Source organism: Berghia stephanieae, unplaced genomic scaffold (assembly GCF_034508935.2).
Source record: "Berghia stephanieae isolate SIO BIC M18660-M18661 unplaced genomic scaffold, UCSD_Bste_1.3 scaffold4212, whole genome shotgun sequence".
Classification (NCBI taxonomy): domain Eukaryota; kingdom Metazoa; phylum Mollusca; class Gastropoda; order Nudibranchia; family Aeolidiidae; genus Berghia; species Berghia stephanieae.
The window spans coordinates 1-6,932 of record NW_027625526.1 but is presented as its reverse complement, the minus strand read 5'-3'; the positions used below and the strand labels follow the sequence as shown (position 1 = coordinate 6,932).

The following is a 6,932-nucleotide window of genomic DNA, read 5'->3' as shown; positions in this document are numbered from 1 at the left end:
GCCCGTGCGGTAAAGCCTCGAATCGACGAGGCGATAAAATCGTATGAATAAAGCTCCCAAACCGGGATTTGAACCCCGGCAGGGTTGGCCGGCCCGTGGGCCAACTCGATCGAGCCCGAGTCGTCGATCGCCCGACTCTAGCGAAGTAGCGGGAACGCGTTTAACACTCCGCCAAGCGAGTACAGGGCCCTAACGGGAAGGGCCCCGAAGTTCAAAACCGGTCGGCAATGGGGAGGTCCCAGGTGCGATCATAGGTGGTGGGTTTATTTCATTCAAATTCGCTCCGTAGAGGAAATGCGCTCGACCAAAGTTTTTTCCCTCGGCCCTCGGCCAAAAAAAAAAAAAAAAAAAAAAAAAAAAAAAAAAAAAAAAAAAAAAAAAAAAAAAAAAAAAAAAAAAAAAAAAAAAAAAAAAAAAAAAAAAAAAACCCCAGGGACGCCCGTGCGGTAAAGCCTCGAATCGACGAGGCGATAAAATCGTATGAATAAAGCTCCCAAACCGGGATTTGAACCCCGGCAGGGTTGGCCGGCCCGTGGGCCAACTCGATCGAGCCGAGTCGTCGATCGCCCGACTCTAGCGAAGTAGCGGGAACGCGTTTAACACTCCGCCAAGCGAGTACAGGGCCCTAACGGGAAGGGCCCCGAAGTTCAAAACCGGTCGGCAATGGGGAGGTCCCAGGTGCGATCATAGGTGGTGGGTTTATTTCATTCAAATTCGCTCCGTAGAGGAAATGCGCTCGACCAAAGTTTTTTCCCTCGGCCCTCGGAGGGCTTACCGCGGGAGCGTCCGGCGCTAGAGTCCTTCTCGGCCGTTAGCGAGAGCTTCTTACCCAGGGACGCCCGTGCGGTAAAGCCTCGAATCGACGAGGCGATAAAATCGTATGAATAAAGCTCCCAAACCGGGATTTGAACCCCGGCAGGGTTGGCCGGCCCGTGGGCCAACTCGATCGAGCCCGAGTCGTCGATCGCCCGACTCTAGCGAAGTAGCGGGAAACGCGTTTAACACTCCGCCAAGCGAGTACAGGGCCCTAACGGGAAGGGCCCCGAAGTTCAAAACCGGTCGGCAATGGGGAGGTCCCAGGTGCGATCATAGGTGGTGGGTTTATTTCATTCAAATTCGCTCGTAGAGGAAATGCGCTCGACCAAAGTTTTTTCCTCGGCCCTCGGAGGGCTTACCGCGGGAGCGTCCCGGCGCTAGAGTCCTTCTCGGCCGTAGCGAGAGCTTCTTACCCAGGGACGCCCGTGCGGTTAAAGCCTCGAATCGACGAGGCGATAAAATCGTATGAATAAAGCTCCCAAACCGGGATTTGAACCCCGGCAGGGTTGGCCGGCCCGTGGGCCAACTCGATCGAGCCCGAGTCGTCGATCGCCCGACTCTAGCGAAGTAGCGGGAACGCGTTTAAACACTCCGCCAAGCGAGTACAGGGCCCTAACGGGAAGGGCCCCGAAGTTCAAAACCGGTCGGCAATGGGGAGGTCCCAGGTGCGATCATAGGTGGTGGGTTTATTTCATTCAAATTCGCTCCGTAGAGGAAATGCGCTCGACCAAAGTTTTTTCCCTCGGCCCTCGGAGGGCTTACCGCGGGAGCGTCCCGGCGCTAGAGTCCTTCTCGGCCGTAGGCGAGAGCTTCTTACCCAGGGACGCCCGTGCGGTAAAGCCTCGAATCGACGAGGCGATAAAATCGTATGAATAAAGCTCCCAAACCGGGATTTGAACCCCGGCAGGGTTGGCCGCCCGTGGGCCAACTCGATCGAGCCCGAGTCGTCGATCGCCGACTTAGCGAAGTAGCGGGAACGCGGTTTAACACTCCGCCAGCGAGTACAGGGCCCTAAGGGAAGGGCCGAAGTTCAAACGGTCGGCAATGGGGAGGTCCAGGTGCGATCATAGGTGGTGGGTTTATTTCATTCAAATTCGCTCCGTAGAGGAAATGCGCTCGACCAAAGTTTTTTCCCTCGGCCTCGGAGGGCTTACGCGGGAGCGTCCCGGCGCTAGAGTCTTCTCGGCCGTAGCGAGAGCTTCTTACCCCAGGGACGCCCGTGCGGTAAAGCCTCGAATCGACGAGGCGATAAAATCGTATGAATAAAGCTCCAAACCGGGATTTGAACCCGGCACGGTTGGCCGACCCGTGGCCCAACTCTGTAGTATGCGCGAACGAGGATCGAACCCAAGACCTTATAAATATTATTACATTATTATTCTCATTATATTTTATATTTATTATATATATTTTATTATTTATTATTAAATTGTATAGTGGGGATGCGAGTAAAGAGCTTTTTATCGAGTACTCAACTATGCGCCGAGCCAGGCAATCGTGCTCAAAGCGCTTTACAACGCGTCTACAGCCAACAGCAACACTTAGCGTGCAGAGCGGGACACGACAGGACGGAGAAAACACTACTCACGGCCAGGTATTCGTTTTACATCTGATTACGGGGAGAGAATGCGAGTAAAGAACCTTTCTATCGAGTACTCAACTATGCGCCGAGCCAGGCAATCGTGCTCAAAGCGCTTTATAACGCGTCTACAGCCAACAGCAACACTCTAACGTGCAGAGCGGGACACGACAGGACGGAGAAAACTACTCACGGCCAGGTATTCGTTTTACATCTGATTACGGGGAGAGAATGCGAGTAAAGAACCTTTCTATCGAGTACTCAACTATGCGCCGAGCCAGGCAATCGTGCTCAAAGCGCTTTACAACGCGTCTACAGCCAACAGCAACACTTAAGCGTGCAGAGCGGGACACGACAGGACGGAGAAAACACTACTCACGGCCAGGTATTCGTTTTACATCTGATTACGGGGAGAGAATGCGAGTAAAGAACCTTTCTATCGAGTACTCAACTATGCGCCGAGCCAGGCAATCGTGCTCAAAGCGCTTTACAACGCGTCTACAGCCAACAGCAACACTTAGCGTGCAGAGCGGGACACGACAGGACGGAGGAAAAACACTACTCACGGCCAGGTATTCGTTTTACATCTGATTACGGGGAGAGAATGCGAGTAAAGAACCTTTCTATCGAGTACTCAACTATGCGCCGAGCCAGGCAATCGTGCTCAAAGCGCTTTACAACGCGTCTACAGCCAACAGCAACACTCTAACGTGCAGAGCGGGACACGACAGGACGGAGAAAACACTACTCACGGCCAGGTATTCGTTTTACATCTGATTACGGGGAGAGAATGCGAGTAAAGAACCTTTCTATCGAGTACTCAACTATGCGCCGAGCCAGGCAATCGTGCTCAAAGCGCTTTACAACGCGTCTACAGCAACAGCAACCTACTGAAGGCAGACGCGGACTTAGGCGTGCAGAAGAGGGGGACACAAGGAACAGGAACGGAGAGGAAGAAAACACTACTCACGGCCAGGTATTCGTTTTACATCTGATTACGGGGAGAGAATGCGAGTAAAGAACCTTTCTATCGAGTACTCAACTATGCGCCGAGCCAGGCAATCGTGCTCAAAGCGCTTTACAACGCGTCTACAGCCAACAGCAACACTTAGCGTGCAGAGCGGGACACGACAGGACGGAGAAAACACTACTCACGGCCAGGTATTCGTTTTACATCTGATTACGGGGAGAGAATGCGAGTAAAGAACCTTTCTATCGAGTACTCAACTATGCGCCGAGCAGGCAATCGTGCTCAAAGCGCTTTACAACGCGTCTACAGCCAACAGCAACACTTACGTGCAGAGGCCGGGGACACATCAAGATACATGAACGGAAGAAAAAAACTACTTACTAGATTTCACTTCTAGTACGACAAACTAGGAGCGACAAAGTTGAGAAAACCTACGACCGATTTTAAAAGATGCAGTTGGCGAATTCCGCTTCGCAGAAGCCTATTAAGGGAAGAAAAGAAAACAAAAACAAAAATCCCCAAATATTAAAAAAATAAATTAATTAATTAAAAAAAGTACAGTTGGCGAATTCTGCTTCGCAAAAGGCGAGTAAGGAATCGAAAAAAAAAAAAAAAAAAAAAAAGAGAGAGAAGAGAGAGAGAGAGAGAGAGAGAGAGAGGAGGAGAGAGGAGAGAGAGAGAGAGAGAGAGAGAAGAGAGAGAGAGAGGAAAATGCGCGCAATGTCAACAGTAGCGCAGCGCACGAATGCTACAAAATGCAGTTGGCGAATTGCGCTTCGCAGAGGTCAATGTCAATGAGGTGACCCAAATTTAAAAAAAAAAAAAATAAATTTAATGCGCAAAACGAAAACTAGCGCAGCGACCAGATTTGTTTAAAATATAGTTGGCGAATTCCGCTTCGCAGAAGCCTATTAAGGGACGCGAAAAAAAAAAAAGAAAAATTATGAAAAAAAAAAAAAGGAAATAAAAAAAAAAAAAATACAGTTGGCGAATCCCGCTTCGCAGAAGCCTATTAAGGGACAAAAATAAAATGCAGTTGGCGAATTCCGCTTCGCAGAAGCCTGTTAAAGGACAAAATAAAATGCAGTTGGCGAATTCCGCTTCTCAGAAGTCTATTAAGGGACTGAATAAAATGCAGTTGGCGAATTCCGCTTCGCAGAAGCCTGGTAAAGGACAAAATAAAATGCAGTTGGCGAATTCCGCTTCGCAGAAGCCTATTAAGGGACTAAATGAAATGCAGTTGGCGAATTCCGCTTCTCAGAAGCCTATTAAGGGACAATGGCGAATCCCGCTTCTCAGAAGTCTATTAAGGGACTAAATAAAATGCAGTTGGCGAATTCCGCTTCGCAGAAGCCTGGTAAAGGACAAAATAAAATGCAGTTGGCGAATTCCGCTTCGCAGAAGCCTATTAAGGGACTAAATAAAATGCAGTTGGCGAATTCCGCTTCTCAGAAGCCTGGTAAAGGACAAAATAAAATGCAGTTGGCGAATTCCGCTTCGCAGAAGCCTATTAAGGGACTAAATAAAATGCAGTTGGCGAATTCCGCTTCTCAGAAGCCTATTAAGGGACAATGGCGAATCCCGCTTCTCAGAAGTCTATTAAGGGACTAAATAAAATGCAGTTGGCGAATTCCGCTTCGCAGAAGCCTACTAAGGGACTGACAGGAAGGAAAAAACAAAATTGAAAAAAAAAAAAAAAAAAAAAAATGCAGTTGGCGAATTCTACTTCGCAGACAGCAAAGAAGGAAAACTAAAAGTGCCTCTGGACGGATTAGTGCCTCTGGACGGATTAGTGCCTCTGGACGGACTAGTGCCTCTGGACGGATTAGTGCCTCTGGACGGATTAGTGCCTCTGGACAGGTGGAGAGAAAAAAAAATTCTCCAAGTTCTAGGAGATAGAACTTTGAAGAAGTAAAGTAAAGTAAAGTAAATGTATTTATACGTGTTATGACACTCTCGCACCCGCCGCCGCCGCGCGCCGCACCGCCAGCATGCCGAGCCGAGCAGAGCAAGGACTCGAAGGCTGGCCGATCGGGCCGGGCCGTGCCGTGCCGGGTGGAAAGGTGGCCGAGACAAACCCTGCTGGAGGGAAAATCTCAGCGTCCGGGGCTTAGTCTCAACGGATCGCCGTACCAGGACAGCTCTAACGCTTACAACACCCCGACGGAATACATGTGGTCCGCACGCGATTTCTTGCCCCTAACGGACGTGGATGATACCGACCCAGCCACGCGCACCACAGATCTAGCGCGCGTGACGAGCGGGCCGGTCACGGCACTAGCCGACGAACCCGAGGGTTGCCGGCTTAATGTTGCCTGCACGCTCAGGGCCTAGCTAAGCTCACCCTTGCTCACCGGGCGGGGTTCCGACTTAGAGGCGTTCAGTCGTACTCCCACGGACGTAGCCTGGCGCCATCGGCCTGACGACCGGACGCGCGAACCAGAGGTCCGAACTCACCGTTCCTCTCGTACTGAGCAAGATTACCGTGGCAAGGGCGCTTCATCAGTAGGATAAAACTAACCTGTCTCACGACGGTCTAAACCCAGCTCACGTTCCCTGTTGGCGGGTGAACAATCCGACACTTGGCGAATTCTGCTTCGCAATGATAGGAAGAGCCGACATCGAAGGATCAATCAGCGACGTCGCTATGAACGCTTGGCCGCCACAAGCCAGTTATCCCTGTGGTAACTTTTCTGACACCTCTCGCTTGAAACTCCCAACGTCGAAAGGATCGATAGGCCACGCTTTCACGGCCAGTATTCGTACTGAAAATCCTGGTCGAGCAGGCATTTGCCCTTTTGCTCTACGCGAGGTTTCCGTCCTCGCTGAGCCCGCCTTGGGACACCTTCGCTGCGCTTTAGAAGATGTACCGCCCCAGTCAAACTCCCCGTCCGAGGCTGTCCCCGGCAGGGTCGCTGTCGCCGTCGTGACCGCGTCGGGGGGAGTCGGTGGACTCCCCGAGCCCGACGCGACGGCGGCTTGACGTCTGAACCTCGTACGCCTCCTACCTGCAAGAAGGCGCCGAGTCCCCACTCCGTCGGGTAAGTGGAGGTCCCGCGGGGGTAGCGGTATTTCACTGTCGCGCCCGAAGACGCTACCGCCTATGCTACACCCCCCACGCTCCTCCACAGAGTCGGACTAGAGTCAAGCTCGACAGGGTCTTCTTTCCCCGCTGATTTCACCAAGCCCGTTCCCTTGGCTGTGATTTCGCCGGGGCGTAGATAGGGACAGTGGGAATCTCGTTAATCCGTTCGTGCGCGTCGCTAATTAGACGACGAGGCATTTGGCTACCTTAAGAGAGTCATAGTTACTCCCGCCGTTTACCCGCGCTTATGCGAATCTCTTCACTTTGACATTCTGAGCACTGGGCAGAAATCACGTCCCGTAAACACCTTTTCAGGCTGTCGAGACGCTCTGTTTTAATTAGACAGTCGGATTCCCCCTGTCCGTGACAGTTCTGAGACAGCGTGAGTCGGAGGTCGCGTCGGTTGTCCCCGCGCAGCCAACGCGCCCCGCGAAGGGGCGTCAGCCGAGCGAGGCCGCTCGGCCGGGGCCCCACGGGTTTCC

At 51.8% G+C, this 6,932-nt stretch overlaps 1 pseudogene; it reads right to left on the bottom strand.

The window, feature by feature from the left end:
- Positions 1 to 5,454: 5,454 nt before the first annotated feature.
- Positions 5,455 to 6,932, bottom strand: LOC144961811 (large subunit ribosomal RNA; annotated as a pseudogene; the record flags this gene model as incomplete).